General features: G+C 39.7%; 1 protein-coding gene across 2 annotated transcripts in view; it reads left to right on the top strand.

Annotated features, from left to right (window-relative positions):
* The window catches only part of PTPRK (protein tyrosine phosphatase receptor type K), a 418,532-nt gene that overhangs the window by 31,924 nt on the left and 365,833 nt on the right, over positions 1–20,775 (top strand). The gene's annotated exons all lie outside the window — the stretch shown is intronic.

The raw sequence follows: 20,775 nt of genomic DNA, 5'->3' as shown, positions 1-20,775 counted from the left end.
AGAGTCTTACTGTAATTCCTTTAAGAAATTTAGTCAAATGGCTAAAAGTGGGAGAGAATTGCATGGGACAGAGATGGTCTCCTGAGTGCTCCTAGGCCAAATAGAACTGATGTGATAGGAGCAAGGACCATGAAGGCAGAACTGTACATAGAGAAGTTTTACCAGTAAAATAGTTATTGATGAGCTATCATCAGTGGCTGTTAACAAGGAAGAAGAGTTATCCAAGGGTGTATTTGAGACGTGAAGGGAAATGAGTCATGTTACTGGGTCCAGGATCTAAAACTGTCTTTCTGAAAAATCCCAGTGTGGAAGCATAGGGGGGGAAATGTATAATACGTATTAATTTGTTTTGTCGGTGGCGGCTGTAGACAAATTGAGCAATTTGTGAAGCTTGTTTTTTCTTGATGACTGGTGCTTTGAAGAGTGGATTTCATCCAGTGCATGCAAGAGGTCCAAGCATATAAACAGAACAAATGTATGGCATTGAGATGCAGGGGTGCATGCTAATAAGGATGAGCTTGGACTTCGGAGGACTGTTTTTGTGACCTCTGCTGTACCTATAGGGAGACAGAGAAGGGTTGCTCCTGTAATGTTTCTGAAATAACCAGGTCTGTGTGATAATACCTCTGAAGTTGGAGTGAGCCTGTCAGGCTGTTTCAGTCCACAAACTCCTCGTCAGCATTGTCTAGTGAGATCTGGTGCTAGGAGGAAAACGGGTTTTGGCTGCAAACAATTACAATGTAGTTAATGAGGAGGGTGCAGCTTAAAACCAGACCTTGGGAGTGGAGTGTATTATAAAAGGTTTTTCAAAGTTTATCTGAAGGGATGAGATAAACAAATATCCTCTGGATAGAGGCATTCGTAGCAGTCAACCAAAGGAGACTAGCTATTATGAAGAGCAGCTGCCTCTACAGAATCCTTTCAAAGGCAAATGAAGAGGTTGAACGGAGCAGTGAAGAGAAATGATGCACTGCTCTCTAAACTGGGGGGTTGTTCCCTTAAGACATTATCAACTTTCCTTCTGGGGTCAGGTGGTGGACAAAGCAGTGTTAAACCAAAGATGGTTAGGTTAGCCTAGCAGCATTTGTCATATTCATTCTCCATGGAGTGTGGAGACTTGAGATGTATATTGGCTGTAGACTGATAACGAGGTAAATTGTCCTGAAGACATACTGCATAAAATGCAAGGAGCAAAATATTTTGAAGATTTTTGTTTATTCTGATTTGGAATATGCTCAGAAGTGTTTTGATAGTATGGGGAGGTAAATGCCTCTTCAGTATTTCATTATTTCTGCAAGAACTCAGGTTATCTTTATGTATTCAGTGACTTCATTTTTTGGCATGAGGTGAACAACGTAGAGGAAAAAAAAATACAGGTTTTATGGTAGAGCACGACTTCTACTTCATGTAAATTATGAACTGCCATAGTCTCTTCTTGCTATTAGTGAGATGAACTTCAACCTCACAACTGAACATGAGAAAACCTGGAGAGGATTATGAAATCTACGTTTCAAAGCCTAGCAGTAAAGTGAGCGTCTTTGAGTAGAGATGCTCTGAAAAGCTTTTAACCACTGGGGAAGACTTTGTGGCAATGTTTGCAACACTCGTGCTGGTCCATTTGTAGTAATCACTACTATCTTTGAGGGTGCTGAAAACAAGATGCACAAATTTCAATGGGATGATGAATTAAATGAGGCAGTTATAACTGAAATCAATTGTGGAGGCCCTGTAGACTGGTGTCTTGTCTTCTAGAAAATGAAGCTTATAGTAGTTGTAGAGCACTATTTTTCTTTGGTGCCCAGAGCAATGGAGGAGGACAAAGAAGGCACAATTAAGTTTTAAGTTTATAAATTAAATACTGTTACAGGTCCTTTTAACTGTAGGAATTCATCTGTTTGGGAAAAAAAAAAAAAAAAAAAGAAAAGCAGCAACTTAGGATGGTGTCTGGTGTTATCAGAGGGGTGATCAATGATGACCTTTGAGGAAAAAGGCCCGGAGTAAGCTGGTGCAATGTAGTCCTAGAGAGAAGAGGGCACCCTGTGGCAGGGCCTCCACGTATCTGTCACTTCCCACTTCCGGTGGGAAAAAAAATGTGGTATTTTTGAGGAAATATTTTCAATATATCTGCAAAATTATTGCCACCAGGGTGACTGTAACTTTAAGCCTTGAGTAACTAAACTGGCTTTCATTTCTGGTTACCTACTGTTCTGTTTGCCTGGTATATGGAAAACATACTTTTAAATTCACGGTTCAGTCGGTTGAATTACTTTGTTCTGTAGCTGATGATGTCGTGTTCTTCTGTGGTTGTGACAGTGTTCTCACAGAGTATCCCAAGTACTTGATTCTCTTAAAAGGAGAACAAGTTAATGGAATTAGGAGGGAATTCATAGCAGGCTTCAGAGAAAGTTTACCATAGTCAATTTAGAAGAATTTTTTTCAAAATCTTATTGTATGTAGCAGGACACATAAACAGAGTGGATTACCAGGATTGTTTCACCAGTAAATGGTGGTGAGCCTTGATACAAGAATGGATTCTTGAAATTCCTCTGCTAGTCACTGTGAAAATTTGAGAAAATATGGCGCTTAGTAGCCAAGCAACATTAAGTTGACATCATGTAATTTGTACTTTGATCTATTATATAAATGAGTTGATTGTAATAGGAAATGAAATAAAGTTGATTAAGACTTAATCCCAGGGAGATTAGATATGTTCCACAGATAGTTTTTAAGGATTGTCAGTAATGTTCTTGTCACCTGGAAGAAGAAGCAATGTAATGGCATAGCTGAAAAAGGCACATCTTTTCTGTGATCGATTATGCCTGAGATCATGAAAATAATAAAAGGTTTGTGACAGTGTTGCTATCCTGTTTAAAAGGGGTGAATTAACTGCTTATTTTTTATAACGTAGTCAGCCTTGGACCAATAATCCAATATTGGTCAGGACTTGGACCAATAATTACATGTAGTTGACAATATAATGCTTAGGAGATGACTCCCTGTCTTCAAACTAGTGGGAAACAGAAATGACTACTTGTTTTCAGTAAATTAGAATGTCATGCACTGCACAGTACAGCAAAGGATGCTATAGGGTGGTCAACATTTGATTGCAAATTACAGCGGAGGATTGCTTTTGTCAGTGATAAGTACGTGGAAGACATTGAGGCAAGTTTCAATAAGCTGCGTGTCTGTATCCTTTGATTATTAGGTAGTCCAGATAGCAGTTACTGATTTACGTGGTGGAGGAGACTTCCAATTATGTTTTTTAACCACCTTTTTTAAAAAAAAAAGAAAAAAAGAAGCGGGGAAGGGAATACTGAGGAGGAAAACAGAATGACTGAATACTACTTTTTATTATTACTGTGTGCTAATGTTATGAAGTCTTACATGATCAATTTATTATTTGTGTACTGCAGCACAGCATACAAAGCTTGCCTGTGTTACTCGAGAGGTGAAACAAGTGATTAAATTGCAAATATAACTGGTTTGTCATGCTGTGTTTTCAAGGCAAAATAAAAATAGGGGAGATGGCTCATCAGTAAAATAAATTGGCTTTGATATAACTGGTGTCATAGTTTGATTCCAGTAAGAAACAAAAACCTCTTCTGACCTCATTCAGTCACTTCCTCTGAACGTTTTTTTTATTAGATGCATTATTGAAGGGCTGAATTCTGATACAGCTCTAGATATAGATTTTTAGAGTGATATTGTAAGACTCACTAAAAAGTTCATGCAGCCTTTGAAAATCGTATCTTGAGAAATAGCTTTCTGTTCTGTATTCTGATACTAGGTCTTTTAATTTATCTTGTCCTTTTCTACTCTGTATCAGTCAAACATGTTCATATAAATGCATTGGAACAGTCCACAGCAATTTTTTACCTACATGTAGATTAAGGGTTAGCTTTAAATTGTTGATTTAAATTGCATTTCTAAACATTTGTTTAGTAAAGCAAATAAGCCTTAGAAAAATTGAAATGCATCAACAGTTATGTTTATCACTGTAGACTGTACATCTTTACCATCTTCAGATATAGAGGTGGAAACCTTAAAAAGAAACAAAAAAAATGTCCATGGTACCTCCATTAAGAATACTCCCCCCCCCCCCCCAGCTTTTCCCCGTCATGCCTCATGATTAGCCTCCCCGTCCTACCCTTCTGCTTACAAAGATTGGTCTCCTAGCCATTATGTTAATCTGTAAGAGCAATCATTGTATGTAAATCTGCAGACAGCATTCTGCTTGTGAGGAAGCAGTGGACATTCTTCACCAGGGGATGACACCTGAAAAGAAACACACTTTCAGATTCAAGTCAGCTTCAAACTGGGTTGAAGTTTTAAATCAGTTGCTCTGAATTTTATTTAATTATGTTAATCAACGAATAGCTGAAGAATAGCTAACTATTAAGCTATCTTAATGTCTGTTCTGTAATAGCTAAGGGCGAATGTAGCAGGTAGCTTGTTAATTTCTGTTTTTCTCCAAACTGTGTGTCTTGGTCTAATGAAAGATGATGTCTTTTCCCTGGGTGCTTTGCTTCTCTGCATATGGCTAGTCCCCTGACTGAAGAAGCTAACAGAGTAAAGCATTTCCTACTAGTTAGTCATAGCACTAGCATAGTGATATATTTGTTTTATCAAATGTGCTTCTAGCTATGTTTATCTTTCTTCTATTTTTAGAGGTAGTCCTTAGAACATTTTAAATAAGCCTATAATCAGATTTCTTCCCTGAATTTTGTATAATTCAGCCCTTTAAAAGTAGCGTAATATTTTCCAGTAGGATTGAAGTAGCCATGGTAATTGCCTCCATGTATGTGTGCACACGTGCTTGTGTGTGTATATATAGTAAGTATACTTATATCCCTCTATCTATGAAAGATTGGGATATAGGTTAAATAAATTAATATATATACACACACTTGTATATACTGTCTGTGGTTCCTGTGCATGCTATAAAAAAGGAGAGCCTAGACTGAGAAATGTTAATTGTCCTCCCAAATACTGAATTAGTATTCCTTAGTCTTTTGCTAGCTTTTGTGCTTAAGCTAAAAACTGTGGAGCTTGAATAATAATCTTTGTATGCCATTAATGGGCTTGTCCTTTCTACAGATACTTTAAAAATGCAGCTTAAAATTCATGGAGTCTCTAACACAGCAGCTCTACTGCTGAGCTGAGCAGTTAGCAGCAGCCAGGAAACTTGAAGCATTTGGTCACTGTTGCAGTTAAGCCTTTTGATATTTGGTTTATCTCAGCAAGGAAGTTGTCTGATTCCATTTGTAAAATAGCTGTGACTATCTGTGGTCTTTTGGGGAAAGGTTAAAGTTCTTTTGCATTATGAAGTGTTGTACTCTTCCACTCATGTAATATTTGCCTAAAGGAATTAATATTTGCTTCTAGTGGAGTCCTCAGCTGGGCTGAAGTCTGCTCGTTCTCATGGTGGATTAAGATGGAGTCAGGTAGACTAATCTGGCTGCTGCCCATCACAGCTGGGTGATTACGGTCTTCCACCTTCCAGCTCTCAAATCGTCTTGTTTTACCTGGCTGCTCTTACACTTAGCCTGTGAAATACAAGTTCTTCTCCTTCTCTTTAAAAGAAGGCTATATGGGATAGAGAACGTCTGCAAATTTTATTTTTGTCCCTGATGTATAGATTAATAAACAGGTAAAGATGAACTAAGTGGCGTACCATCGGTCAGGCGAGGGCCTACAGTCCAAGGCCAGAGCATGAGAAGAGCAGGTGGAGGTAAACTAACCGAAGTCCTCTCTAGCACTGCCTGAGGAAGTGTGCTTTCTGTGATTGTCTTCTGCATGGTTATGCTGTTCTGTACTTGCCTGCATGGGACTTGTGTTCTTCCTTAACGAGAGGCATGAAATAGAGCTTGTACGGCCACAAAAGGAAAGATTTATGTGCTTTGTAAGCTGATCCTTCCTCTTTGTAACAACAGCAAACCCCTTTATTTCATACCATAGTAGAAGGTTTTATTGGAGTAGGAAATTTACTAGGGACATGGTGGTACTTGTGAAGAAGATGTCTGAAAAATATTTTCTGTTCTTACTGTGTCATAAAAACTTGTTGTTTGCAGATACTGTGCGTTGCTGCCAGAAGGGGAGGTTGTTTCTGTCCTTCTCATTTGTATTGTCTTGGTGATGCCAGTGGAAGGAAGAGTGTCTGAGGACAGGGCCACCTTCTTAGGGATCGTGCCTGTTTATGCTTGTTGGCTTCAGCAGAATGGGTCTTGCATAGGTAAATGTGCCTCTAGAACAGATCTTGACAGGCTTGAATGCCTGTCAGCGTCGTTTTCCTTTTATTCAAATTTGGCAACTAATGCGTTAGTAGATACACTGGCAGATCGCTTAATTGAGAGTTTTGTGTTCGCATGGTTAAAAAGAGATGATGAACTAGGTTATACCTGACAGATTGGCGTGGACATCCCTGGTGGAGGGATGCCATTACCAGTGGTTTAAGTGCCAAGTTCTAAGAGTGTATAGGATACTTGTAAATGCTGTTATGTTTTCATCGCATCTCAGATTAATAAGGGTTTAAGCTGTGATCTCAGTCAGGAACTAAAAGGAAGAGATTTCCCATTTTATCAGAAAAGCGCCCATTTCATTTAATTATACAGATCTGTAGTCATCGTTAAGTTTAACCTGTGTTATTTCCATTAGGGCATTTTGTGCTAGAGATGAATGAGTATTGCAGACTGGGAATCGGAAGCAGAAGATACAAGGATTTTAATGGCCTTATTCATAGTTCGTGTGTACATAAAATGTCTAGATTTATTTGATTGCATTGCAGTTTGACAAGTTGAGTAGTAAAAGTGGGGAACTTCTTGAGGAATAAGATGGATATTCTGGGAAAACACCTTTGAAGGCAAAAACCTCCTCCTTGTGTAGACTGCAGGTATTTTGATTTTACCACGTAGTTTGAAAGGATGATGGCTGTGTGATGCTTAACTCAACAGTCTATTATTTGCTCTTGTGGGATTGCCAAGTAAAACTGACTAATTTGTTAATTAGGCTACTTATTCGTGTCCATATTATGCCATGTCTCTATAATATCTGTTGCAAGAGGTTCGGGACATCTAATTCTCCTGATGAGTGCAGATAAATGTGAAGATACTTGCCTTCGCGCTTCAGTTATTTTTGGACATTTTCTGAAAAGAGCTTTGCAGCAATTCTGGATGGTAAAAAGATAAAGCTTGCACTTATAAGTTTGAGACTTATTTTCAGTGTACAAAAGTACGTTGGAAAAGAACTATTGTGAATTTCTGTGAATTTTTGTTATAATAAGTTTTTGTGAACTTCACATACTTCTGTGGTATAGGTAATGAACGGGGTTTGAGTCTTTACAGTCCAAGATCACAACTGCTTATGTGGTCCTGGTTTAGTACTCCAAGAGTCATTAACACATGACAGGAAAAGTGTGATAATGCAAAATGCTGGTAAGTTTAATCCAAATTTATGTCCAGCTGCAGAAGAATGAAAGAAGAAATGCACAAAGTGGCTGAATCACCCTCTTGGTTTTACAGGTTTACTCTTCCCAGAAGCTGTAGCATCAAGATTGTACACGGAGCTTTTGTCTCCTGCTTCACTTGTTGGTTTAGTCCTTTAGGAGTAAAAGAATCAATCTCACTGTCACTCTTATGACTGGAAACATTAAATCATAAGTAAAAATGCTGCTTGCATAAATAAAACTGCTTGGATCTTAGTGGATAATGCTATGTTTAACCTTATAACTTTAGTTCTTTAACAAGGACTAAAACAGCATATTCGAATACACAGTCAGTTGTTCTTATAGACCTACTATGAGCTATTATAAGCTGTATTGTTTCCCTCCAGGTTTTCTTTTCAAGTCTGAGAAAGAAACAATTAACAATCATATACTGTCAAAAAATCCAAGGCAGAATGCAGTTATGAAACAGTCTTCTGTGTGTAGGTACTTAGAGAGTGAAGGGGAACTAACATTGACTCACAGATAGCATAACTGACTCACACGTAGAATAATTTCCCTTTCTTTTTTCATTCCCCCAGGCCTCACAAAGTTGTTTTGTATCTTGAAACATGTTTAATGGAGCTATTAAAAAGTAATATCTTATGTTTAGGAGCCACACTGGTATCATGGGATACCACCAAATGAACCAAAATCACTGAGATCAGACTCTAGTTCTAAATATTTAAAAGCAACTTCTAAGAGCATCAATTTTACTCTTTTTATTGAGATGACTTAATACACTGAAGAGCTTAATTGGGCCAAAATGTCACTTTGAGACTCTGTGGATAAATGTAGGCTTTTAGAATCACATTTTTTTTTTTCATATTTTAAAGTATTCTGACTAGCTAACTGCTGCAGCTGAAATAATACGTTCGCAAAAAAGATCAGACCTCATAAACTGCGCAGGTAGGACCAAACACAGTGTTCCTTCATTTTTGTTGTTGTTTTGGAAGAGGGAAAAAGCCAATTGAGATGTAAACATTCAGAATTTCTGCGCTTATATTAAAAAAAAATAAATAAGGTAGGATGAGATGATTGTTTCTTGTTATTGCATCTGATTTTTGAGTGTTCTAGTGATTACTGAATACAATTAGACTAAGTTTTACCCAATCTATTTCAAGGTACATGGTGGTTTATATTTTGGAGAGTTCTGATTGTTGTTACTGGGTTTGCTTTCAGCATTTAAGTGTCAGGGAAGTGCAAATCAACCATGTTTTTCTCACTCGGAAGTCTTCCACAAAAAAGGTGTCAAGCTTGCCAGTTACCTCTTGCAGTCTGAAGGGCTGACAGGAGCTGTAGTGGGAGAGAGCAGCATCTGCCAAGCACTGTTAGGGATATTTTGGTAAGTTTTGTTGTGGGTCAGGGCAACTTGGATTCTGCTATACTTTCCTCAGCTATAGAGTAAGGAAAGTGAAGAACAAATTAAGTTTTATCATCTCTCTCTTACTTGGCAGCACTTTTTTTTTCTTTTTCTTTTCTTACAGCTTCCCTGTATAGCTAAAGGTATAGGTATTTGAGCAAGCTGTCACAGGATAAGGTAGGGCATGAACTCCAAGCATGCCAATGACTGTAGCAAATGTGCATTCAGTGTATCCTTTGGTACTTGTGGAGACAACCTAGCTCTTAATAAATTATGTTGAAACGGGATTTAATGGGTAGGCAAGGAAGCAGGAACATGAGTACCTGGGACTGTTTTTTTTTTCCTTGTAATGTAGCACAGAGTTGAAGAGGAGATGCTGAGAAGCAGCAGCAGCAAGAGATGAGGTGAAGGGCTAGGTCTGTACTTGCTGCCTCTGGTTCTGTGTAGGAGGTGGTAGCAGTACGCCCCTGTTATTTCTGTTGTGACAACACGAGTTTAAAATAGTGGGATGCTTCCAGAATCAGGCACAAAATGTTATTGCCTTTGTGGTTTTCTTGGGAAGTAGCTTGGATGATCTGTAAGGCAGAGCTAACCTGGATAATGCATTTTAAAGTTCTTTGTGATGTTTTAAAATAGAGAAAAACTGTGTGTGTTTATGTGAGAGAATTATAGGTGTAAGATTATGAAGTGATACCAGTAGAAAGACTTAAGTCTGTCCTCATGAACCCAACATACTCGGACATGGGATATTTTTTAGAGTACAGGATGAATTTTTTTGCTATTTTTACAAGGTGATCATGAACGCACATTGTTTCTAGATGCTTGTAAAGTCTCTTTAATCTGATCAGTGTGTTGGTATAGCTAGCTCTACAGGAGCCACACAAATACTGCTTCCTCATATGTAAAAAAATGCATGGAGTGAAGAAATAGATGTGGTGGTGATAGTAGGAGATGTTGTGTGGGTTAAAAATAAAAATCAGTCTCGTGAGCAACCTGTAACGTGCATGAAAGTGCAGTGTTAAAAAGTCTTGGTGCAGCTACATCTGTGATGGATATTCAGGCTTCTCTGAAGGTAATATAAACCAGCCTTGTATGTGGACAGTATTTCATGTGAGGATTTGCTTCCAGAGTATAAATTCACATGTTTTTTGTCACACTTGTCTTATTTTTCCGCCAGAATGCTGGAAGTAGATTTTGACTGTGTTTTGCTTCTTGGAAGAGTGCATGCTGTGTTTAGCTTGATTTTATTCTATTTTGGTTTATTTATTTATTTCCAACTGACAGTTAACACTTCCAGAGTAGTTAAAGGCAGCCTTTTCTGGGGCCTTTCTGACAGGAAGTGTTACTAGACCAGATTGACTCTCGTCAGGCTACCAAACTGTTTTGTTAGGGTGCAGAAATTTGACTTTGCCGCACTAAAGGTCAGATTCGTTTTCCTCCAAAAGTCTGTTAATGCTTGGGAGTTATGATACTGCTGCTAGTAGGAAGCTTTTAGAGACCTCTCTCTGTATGGAGAAACCTAACCTAGGAGAACAACAGCAAATGGGATTTCCCCACTGCCATTTGTTATGGATGTGATCTCTCCCTTCTCTAGGACTCCCCCGTGGCTCTTTACCAAAACTTCTGGCTCGCAGCTGACCTGTTAGGATTTTCCAGATATGAGAAGTAGTCTGCGTGGTGGTTTTTTATTATAGGTGTTTGAATTCTGCTAAGGACTTCTGAAGTCTGGGGAGTGTTCTGTGTTTTACCTTGAACCTTACAGAAGATTACTATACCTTTTGTGACAGAAATCTTCTGAAAGACTCGGTGATGTGGCAGCAGACAGGTGTTGAGTGAGAATTCACTGTTGAAATGGTCAGAATTTTACTTTATGTCCAGGATTTTGGAAAGTATCAAGACTTGTACTGCTTAGGCTGCAGAATATATTTCTCTTATTTTCTGGTTCACAGAGAGGCTTTGATAGTTTAGTCTTCGTGTACAGCTGAAATATTTCGTTTGTTTTTAGGAGTTCTGCTTTAAATCATTTCATTTTTTAATGGATGCTTGCTTTCAAAATTAAAAAGTGCAAGATAAAGTGTTGTATCTGATAGAATGGCACTATTTGCTAAGGAGATAATGAAATACTAAATAGGTACTTAGCATTCCATGTATACTTACATAATCTGACTGTATGACTGCCAAATGTTTCAAGGGAGTCATCTTTCATAAGTCTGACTTCTCTAGCGAGCTTTTGGGGTAAGGGAAATGGGCATTGTAGTTAACCTTTGGTGGTATGTATTACACTTGATGTAACTTACCAAGGCAATTAAGTTATTTACAGTGCATTTTTATGTCAAAGATGCATGCCACCCAGAAAAAAAGCCCCTCTCTCTGAGGGCATAGATTTGTGCTAGCTTGCAAAGAAGCACGAGTGGCAGTACACAGAAGCAGTACTGACTGCAGGATCTCCTGGAAGTCCTGAAGGGTGCATGCCAGCATTTTTCTACACTTGGTCAACGGGAGGTAAATAACAGTTAGAAGGAAGAGTGGTTTTATAGGCACAAAAAGCAGTGGTGGTAGTTTTCATGCTATGTGTAACAGAAGGCGTTTAATTAGGTTGCGAGTTTGCACTGGGGTTTTTGGCAATTTGTTTCTCATCAAGCCATAAATCCCTTTCTTCATGTAAAACTAAAGCTAGTTTTGTTTGTGCTTTAATGAGCTACAGTTTATGGGACAGCAAACTGCCTTCATTCCTTTGTATCTGAACAGCAGTGTTCTCACGGGGAATTATGCCCCCTCCCCCTTTTTTTTTCTTTCTTTTTTTTTTTTTTAAAGGATTGCCAATATTAGGATACTTGGTTTAAACTAAGTATATGTTGGGGTACAGGAATTCTTTGTGAACTATTTCTTTGAACAAATCAGTATAGGGAATGCAGGGACCTGCCTCTTAAACAAATAGAAATGTTGTTTTACTAGTAAAATATAAATGTTTTGTTTGCCTTCACATGTTAAGCATACAGACGTGTTGTAAATTGTGGTAAGAGAATACATTAGGCTGATTAGTAGAATTTCTTTTACATTATCAACTGTACTTGTTTTCGCAACATTTATTGCCTTTCAGTTAAGGATTGTCTGGCAAACTTTACAAGCTTAATGTATCAAAGCAACTTTGAAAATGGAGAGATTCATCTCAACACCTCTTCGGAGCTGATAACCGCAGATTCTGTACTTTCTGTCCTCCAATTGAAGTTAATGGATTACCTAGTTAATAAAGTTACCTAGTGACTTAGCCTGGCCTTGCTGTTGACCGTGGGTGGGAAGGGAACACGTTAAATGACAGCAGTGGCTGAGCGAGATCCTCCTCTCTGCAGGCTGGTGCTGGTGCTTGGTACTTTTCCATTAGCTGGAAGGCAGATACAGCTGTCATGGCACTGGATGCTTCGTCTTACATTTTTATCTCCATGATAGGAAAGTGCCTCAGAGAATAGAAGCAAGTACAGTGCCACATGAAGTGTGTCTTGCACAGTGTATGCCCTGACCTTACTGACGGCGAGCCCCTGAATCTGAGCCAGCCTGCTCCTCCAGCAGTTTCACTGAGCTGTGGCTGCGTTAAATGTTGCTCTGCATAGAGTGCTACTAAATTGTGGGATACGATCTGGGTGTTTTTGTCCAAGCATTTAATCTTTCTTTACTTGCAAATGCTTGATTGAAGTAATTTTCTGCCTTTTTTCCCCTTTTGAATAGTTTCATCACTAAAAAGGTCAGGAGCAATCTATCCATGAAAACACTTCTAATTTCTGTATGCAACATGAAGAATACCTGCATACTTTGTTTCTAGATATGAAGTAATAAGCAAAGAAAGAAGCATAATACTGTCGTAAAGAGTGCATGTAATTGCTTTCCTACCCCATCCACGCCTCATGTTATTCAGTTTTGATGGAACCTGAGGGCAAGAGAGTTATTGAATGTAACTGGGCTCAATTCACCTTTGCTTTTTTTCCCCTTCTCTGTTATCCCAGTTTGCATCCTGTTTCCTGTGACCCATGCATTTGCTGCTCTACAGATGAATGTAAATGTCCTCCTGAGCAGTCTCTGTAAGATGAAGCCTTCTCTTATTTCTGGATCTCCCCTTTCCAGCCTCCCCAAGCTGCTTTTTTTTCTTTTTTTTTTTCTTTTAAAATGTGACATGTAGCAGAAGTGGGAATCTATAAATAACTGTTAATAAAACTATGTGGCTGAGCAATGCAAAGTGATGTTAAATGTCTACGGATTTTCCTTTCGCCTTTGGCTTAATCTTAATGGTTATCAGTAACATGTAGTATATTCTGATGAAAGCAATTTCTCAACTGGAATGTGTCTCTGTAATGGGGCTGTTGTAGCACCATGTTACAAATGTGGGAACCCTTCTACCAAGGGGTGAAAGGGAGGGAGATACAAAGAATCCCAGATGCAGTCAGGTAGGTTCAAGTTTGCCAACTTTCAGATCTGTGGAAGAAAATCCTTGATAGTTGCAGGGATGCAGACAAACCTTCCCTCCTTGCCAAAGCTTTGCTGCCCAGAGAGGCTGCTACAGGTATCTGCATGTCGCGGCTGCCCTGCAGGGGGTGGCTGCCCTCTCACCTTCTGCCTTCCCACTTCCTCCATTCAGCTTCCAGCCCATGTACCCAAATCAGCTGGGTTAATGGCTTCCTGCGCAATTCTGTATGCGAGAAGAGAAGATGGAGAGAAGTTAAACAGCCTGGTGGGTCTGGGAGGGAGTGGGGAGTGATGGGCTCCCATGGGAAGGTGCGAACTCTTGAGGCCAGGCTGCTGATGTTGAGTGACAGCGCGGGGCTTGGAGGGACTCCTGCACTCTCTGTCTGAGCCCGCTGCGCTTCGTGCCCCGTGGTCACCCCTTTATCTTCAGTTGGGGCTGACTTCAATAAGGTGTTCAAAGCAGCAAGGTTCTTGTGTGTTCTGGCTGATTTAAAGGAGTGGAGGGGGAAGAGGAGATGGGGCTGGGGAAGGATGAAAGAAGAGAGTGCAGGGACCTTGTGAAGATGTCTTCCGGCATGCCAGCGTGTGGTACCTGCTGAGCGGTGCCTTTGGGGACAGCTGGTGCGTTGTAGGCTCTGTCTGGCCCTGATGGATGGGCCAGGACGTGTTTGCTTCAGAGAGGCAGAAGGCTGGCGTGCATTTCCTATTTTCCAAAAGTTGAAGAAATACTGCTTTTTAATGCTAGGGTGTGCATCTCCTGTGTCCTGGGAAACTCAAGAGCCAGCTCGCTCGATGTGACAAGCAGCGTGGGCTTGCCCAGGCTCTTCCTTCTCCTTTGTGTGCACGCGGGTGATTGATGTTTTTCATTGCCAGTCGTGACAACTGGCACCATTGTACCGAGGTGAGCTAGAGAGAAATTGTCAGGTTGCTTAAATCCCTGTGAAGTCCAGCAGCAGAGCTGTGCTGGGGGAAGAGGGAATATAAATAACAGGAGGCTGCTTCTCCCTTCCCTCTGCCCGGTCCACATCTTTGAGAGCGTGAGGGCAACGCCAGGCACTTCCATGTGGAAAAGTTAAGGAGTTAATGTGCTATGTCTTAGTGTTGCTGCACTGGGGCTAAACAGATGGTGTAATTAGCCTACAGCGGCAAACAGCTCTTTTTCTGATAAGATAAAAGGAAGTAGTTGTGGGTGGTGGAAGAAGTCTTTTAAATTGGCAGCGCTTGCAGTGTGTTTATACAAATGCATGAAGTGTACAGTTATTATAGTTCATTTCCAATTGCAGTCCTCTTTTCTTTACATTTTTGTTTATCAAGTAGCTCGTAAGGGAAGAAATATTTTGTTGAATTATTCTTCAACATTTTTGTCAAGCTCATCTGGGAGAGTGAAGGAATTAGAAATAGATGGTCCCTCTCTTGGTGGTTGGAGACTTGGAGGGATGGGGAAAGGGAGCTCCCTTCGTGCCCTTCCTTCCCCACGCACGTGCTGGGAGGCGGGCAGGGGGCAGCGAGGGGCTGCAGGGGTCCTGTTCTTCACTGACCCCGTGTGTTCTGGGTTTGAAACTCATCCGCTTCTCATCTCTGCATCTGCCCGCCCTAAGCTGCCTTGGTTGGGAGATTTTACAATGAGCACAGGTGAATATAAATAAAGGCTATGAGAAACAAAGGAGTTTAGATTTGGCAAACTACTTACATGGGCTTGGGCTGCTTGAAAAAGAGAACTCGATGTAAATGAAAACGGTGGAAAAAGGAAGGAAGAGCAGCAGGAAGGAGGGGGGGGGAAAGGGCTAAATTGGGAGAAAACACAACTACTAGAAACAAAACTAGATTTTGTTTGTTTCCAAGTCCTTTGAATCACTTCTGCTTCCTTGTGAACAGATATTAAACAAGTATTCTTGCTTTTCAAGCCAAACCGTTCATGTTTTGAATCTAGATCAGTAGTTATCTGGTCTATTGAGGAATTTGTAATTCCAGTTTTGATTAAAAATGGCTTCTCCAATATTTTTTTTAATAAAAGATGTAGTATTGCTGAGTGGAAAATGTAGCAAAAGTAATTGCTTTGCAGCCTTTTTAGTAATATTTTTACATTCTTCTTCCTAGGAAGTAGTTAGGTTTGGTACGTTGGTTTTATTTTCCTTTGCTGATAGAGGCTGTTTTCTGTAGTACAGCAGCAGCTCCTGCTTGGCTTCAGAGAATTTACTTTCTTCTGTTTCCTTGCAGGAATCTGTGCCCTCCTTTATCCACTTGAGTGTATATAAAGTCTCTCAATATGATTTTTTTTTCTTTTTCATGAAAAAAAAAAACCAACAACACCAACTCTCCAGTCTAAATTTAAGTCTTATTTCACAAGTCTCCTTTTTGTGTCCTCTCCTCTGGGAGAGGAGGTGGGTGGGGAAGGCTGTGTTTGGTGATGTTCTGTCTTAAACCTGAAAATACTGCTTGAGGAGGAGCGGCCACTGGATTTTTTGTTTTTAATTTATTTTCTCTCAGATTGCAATCTAAATGAAGATAGTCCACCAGAAAATAGTCCACAAAAAGATTATACATTCCCTCCTCCAAAAACTGTATTTGTGCGTTCCTTACATGGAAGCAATCAAAAGGGCAAGAAGAAAAATATTAAAGGAGTGTAAAGGACTATTTATTCTAATCACTGTTTAGCTGTAAATGAACACCATTAGGGCAACAGTTTATACAGTTTTTGGGGGTAGCTTTTTCTAAAAAGATTAAGTAAGCTTTATATTAACAGCGGCTGAGGAGACATGGTACTAAAAGTGACTTTCATGAAGTCATGGTACATTTTTGTCCCCACATCATGAATGCTAGTCAGGTTGCCAAAGTGTATGAGCATAAGCATGCAGTGCTTTCTTTTAGCAGGTTACCAGTGTTACAGTTTGTCACTTCTGTGGTCCAGTTAGCTCTTGGGAAAGGGACCTGTGCAAGCAGGTGCAACCTCTTGGCACTATTGACTAAGCAAATTTCATCTAGTTGTGAGTGTCCACAGACTGGCAGAGGCACTGAAGGACACGAGCACCCGCCATAAGTTCGGGCTGCAGCCCATCACCGTGGCTGGTGTCAGCTCTCTGCTCTCCTTGGCTTGACTCAGTTCCGTCAGCAACTGCTGTAGCGGGGCAGTGCGGGCTGCCAGCCGCCCAGGCTGGGCAGGTGACACAGGTCACAGGGCTCGAGGGTGACAAGAGGAGGTCTTAAATGTGCTCCGTTACTCCTTCAGGAAGGACTGAGAATTAAACAGAGCAAGGAGAGGGGAATAAGAATGTGTTTTTTCTTCCCTGATGTATTTTGTTTTCAGAGTATCACATAAAATGTAATAATGTCTTATGGATATTTTTGAAAGTTCACTTAATTCGTACTTTTAGAGAAGACTTCAGCACTGCAGTTGACATTCAGGTCCCTAGTTTTAATGAAAAAGAGAAAAGGTTGGATTTAGGTTAAATATCATTCCAAGTCAGCTCCTCTTTCAGTTTAAAAAAGCAACTGTGTGTGTATTAAAAAATATATTTAAAAAAAAACAGATGGGAGAGGATGTACACTTCTTCCTAGCATTCTTTTTGTGAGGATAGAAACCTGAGATATAGTGATGATATTCATTTTTATTTGAAAAAAAGTGTACTGGATGATTTCAGCAGATGTTTAGCACATCTTTTTTTTTCTGGCATTAGGAAGAACGAAGCATAGAGGGGTTCAAGTGTCCCCCTGCCAGTCCTGGTGTCCTGGCAGGAGTTCAGATCCCATTGCTGTACCACGCCTTACAGTGAGCTTCAGGCAGGGGATGCGTCCCCTCTGTCGGCTCTGTGCTTATTGCTGAGCCTGCAGCTCTCACACTGCAGGACAAACTCAGAGTGGGTATTTTTTTTCTTTTCTTTTATTTTTTTTTTTCTTTTAACTGAGGTCTGCATAAATATTAGGTAAAAACTTGTGTGCCCCTGCTTCAGCTATTGGCTTAATGTGTGTAAATTGGTTTTAAATAAAGACTTTAATGTATAAAAATATAATTTAATTGAAAAGTCTTGTCTTGAATCTTCTAGACATAAAAAAAAAATACAGCTGGGAAAACAAAATATTTTTGAATTAGCATTCTCCCTTATACAGGCTTGCAGGAAAATACTTAGTGGTGTTACTTTTCTTGTTGGAAGGCATATGGATTAAAGACTTACAGATAGGCAATGGATATATGGTAAAAAAGGAGCCTGTTTGCATAGTTGGATTTTCTGTAAGGAATAGAACGAATAACTTTATATTTTTTTGGTCCCAAATAGACTCTCTAATGCACTTCGTCTGCAAGAGAAGTCAGTGTTTGTGTAATAGTTTCCTTCTAAGTAGTTAAGACAATACTAACAAAAACTAGTCTCTATTACATTTCTCTCGAACTGCACTAATTCTTTAATTCCCAAGAAAAGGCAACATCTATTATCTTAAAGCTCACCAGATGAGCCACACCTCATACAGCTTATGAGACAGAGGGATGGCAGGCCCAAGTGGGAAAACTTCCTGTCTGTGACAGCATTTTTAACTGTAGTTAGAAAATGTGATTCTTGGAGAGGTGTGAGAGAGAGGAAGCAATAGGAAAGTTTATTGATTAAATACATCTGCTAAACATACCTGAAACAAACAAACAAAAAACTCTTGATTTTAGTACTGTACAACTGTTTTTTTTCTTTTTCTTTTTTTTTCTCCCTTTCTTTACATTATGGCAAACGAGCCAGGTACCTGTTTTGACTGACTGAAAAAAATCCAAACAAACATTCAAAGTTGATAGACACATGGACCTGAACTTTACTCACTCTGTTTTGGCTTGCCAAGCTCCTCAGAGCAGCACAAATGCGAACCCAGCTGACAGGGAACAAATCCTCTGGCTGTCTTTTTCAAAAGACGAGTAAGTCACTTTGTGAATAATACAATGTAACGTGAGTTTTGAGCTACTGAAGGGCAATTCCAGAGCTGCTTTTATTTGATTTATTTTTGTCTTTTTGTGCAAAAAGGTGACATTATTTTAGAAGAAACAAACAAAAATAAGCCGTCTGTCTGCAAGAGCTCTACACTGATTGATTGAGCTCTACATTGATTGCGGACCCATATGCAATAGGTGGAGACTACATATTGCTTTCATAGTAGCTAATGCTTGCTCTTAAGTATGTGTGCCAGCTAGTTCGGAACAAACATTGCCATTTAGTTGCTCTACTTGTTTCTCTACTTACACAGTCTCCCCTGCTCGGACTTTAAAATGACAATAAAATTACAATCACAATAGCAGCTTTCCAGTTAAAGACATTTGCCTTTGGAGGAAGTGATTTAAATAAAGTGTGATAAAGGTCCATCACGTAATGTTTGGCTCCATTCAGACAAATTACTTTGGCCGTGCTGAGTTTTGCTCCAGGTAGCGATGTTCTATGGGAAGGTCAGAATGCACCCCCCCACCCCACCCCAAAAAAAAAAAAAAAAAAGAGAGGTCATCTGTTGCAGCTGGCAGGTGTGGATGTGCTTTCAAGAGGATTATACATTAGCATATGGACAGCAGATAATTTTTAGGAAGTCTTAATTTACAACTCATCCCTCTCCCCAAGTGCAGCAAGACTGCACACGTTGGCAGACATTTCCCAATGGACCGGGACGTAATTGCAGGACGAGTTCTTTAAGATGCCTGTAATGGACTAAGACCAGTCTGTGATAAATCTATCTTGTCTCTAAACTTAAGTTCAGAGTTAAATTGAATGCAGTATATACCTTGCTCTCTCACTTACTCTTAAAGGCTTTTCTCAAAGAAAAATGCTTAAGCCTTGCTGTGATCATGTGTCAAGTAGGCTGAACACTCTGCTTTGTCTTCCCCCATGAGCTATTTCAGGAATTTTGAGTAGTCAGCTTTGATTCATCCAATACATTGTGCATGGAAACTTCTGAGATTATCATGTTTTAAGAGGATAAGAGAGACATTTTATTGTTTTAATCTAGGACTACTCCATTTAACTTTTATCTAAAGCAATGCAGCAGCTCTCATTTTGTCTAGTTTGCCACAACGACTTGCTGCTCTCATGCCTGGGGACCTGCAGCAGTGCATTGTCACCATTTCCCAAGAGACTGGGAACAGATAAAAGAGTTATTGCAAAAAAAGTTGAAAACACCAGCTGGTTGTGATCGTGAATAGATTTTTTAAAACCTCTGTAATCCAGTTGGTTTGAGCTATTTGTATAGTACTGTTTTTAAAACACATGATACGTATTCAAATGTTTTTTACTGTAGAACCAATTCATGTTTTGTAAGTAAAATGTTCTTCCTGCCTACCACCCCCTCCTGTGGGCAGTTTAAGTCATCAGGGGGGAAAAAAAAAAAAAAAAAAAAAGGAAGACCAGACCAAATATGTTACATTTGTATACCAGAAAGTGCCAATGTCAAGGATGAGAGCTTTGTCATAAACATAACCTTTCAATGCAACTTCTGGACTGTCTGGACTGTTTAAAAAAAAAAAAAAGTGATGGACCAGCTGTGGGGCAAAGAGCTTTTTTTGTTATTGATAGTTTACAAACATTTCAATTAAAATGGCAATGATGATAATGTGGTGGCTGATCTCTGCATACACTGAAAGCAGTTGGGAGAGAGCTCTTTTTTAGGCTGGCGAGCTGTTCCTTCTTCCCCCGTGGCCTTGTGGATGGTGTGTGGAGCAGCATGGCTGGGGAAAGTGGGCTGGAGTGAATGGTTGTGCTAGATTACACCTGTGTGTCCCAACCCCTTGTTCCAATTAGGTTTTGAAATGTCGATATACTGAGTTGCATAAATAAAATCAACTGATAGTGACAGGGAGTGTGTGAGGTGGTATGTGTACTTTTGAATGCCTTGAAGTAAGGGATAAAGGATGTTATGTTTTAGCCAGAACCCCAGAAATGTGGACAACTTGGGGAACAGAATTTTCCAAGAGAGAGACAGAAAAAGAGGATGAATCATAGGTGAGAGTGTCTGGAATAGAGAATGAAAAAGATGAGTCAAGAGGAAAAAGAAAGGTGATGAGGTTGACAGAAATCCTTTCATATTCACCCAAAAGCTGGGGATTACGAGGAAGTTTGGGCTGGGAAAGAGAAATAATATGAGAGAGCTGGGTGTATAGCATTGGCTTTTCAAACAGAAATTAAGAAAGAACAGTCTGGCCTTGTAAACACTCAAGTAAAGTATCACCTAACTTTGTAACACAGAAAAGCATTTCCCTGCCTCCCTTCTAAACCCCGTACCCGTGTTGTCTTTGGAGATGATGCACTTGGCTTTTGGTCACTGGCAGGATGTTGGAATTTCAGGAGCTTTAACAGTGATTTCATAGTTTCTTGTAAGTGGATATAGCTATTTATGGAAATTTTAAAACGTTCTTGGGGCTTGACAAAAGGAAATTTGTCGTTTAATTTATGTGCATTAGCTTCAGGCTGAACAAACAAAACTTAACCTTGCTTGTTTTCATTTGGTACTAAAAAGCCTTCTTGAACTTAAT

Source organism: Cygnus atratus, chromosome 3 (assembly GCF_013377495.2).
Source record: "Cygnus atratus isolate AKBS03 ecotype Queensland, Australia chromosome 3, CAtr_DNAZoo_HiC_assembly, whole genome shotgun sequence".
Lineage (NCBI taxonomy): Eukaryota > Metazoa > Chordata > Aves > Anseriformes > Anatidae > Cygnus > Cygnus atratus.
The sequence above is the reverse complement of the archived record's forward strand: the minus strand, read 5'-3'. Positions and strand labels throughout refer to the sequence as shown.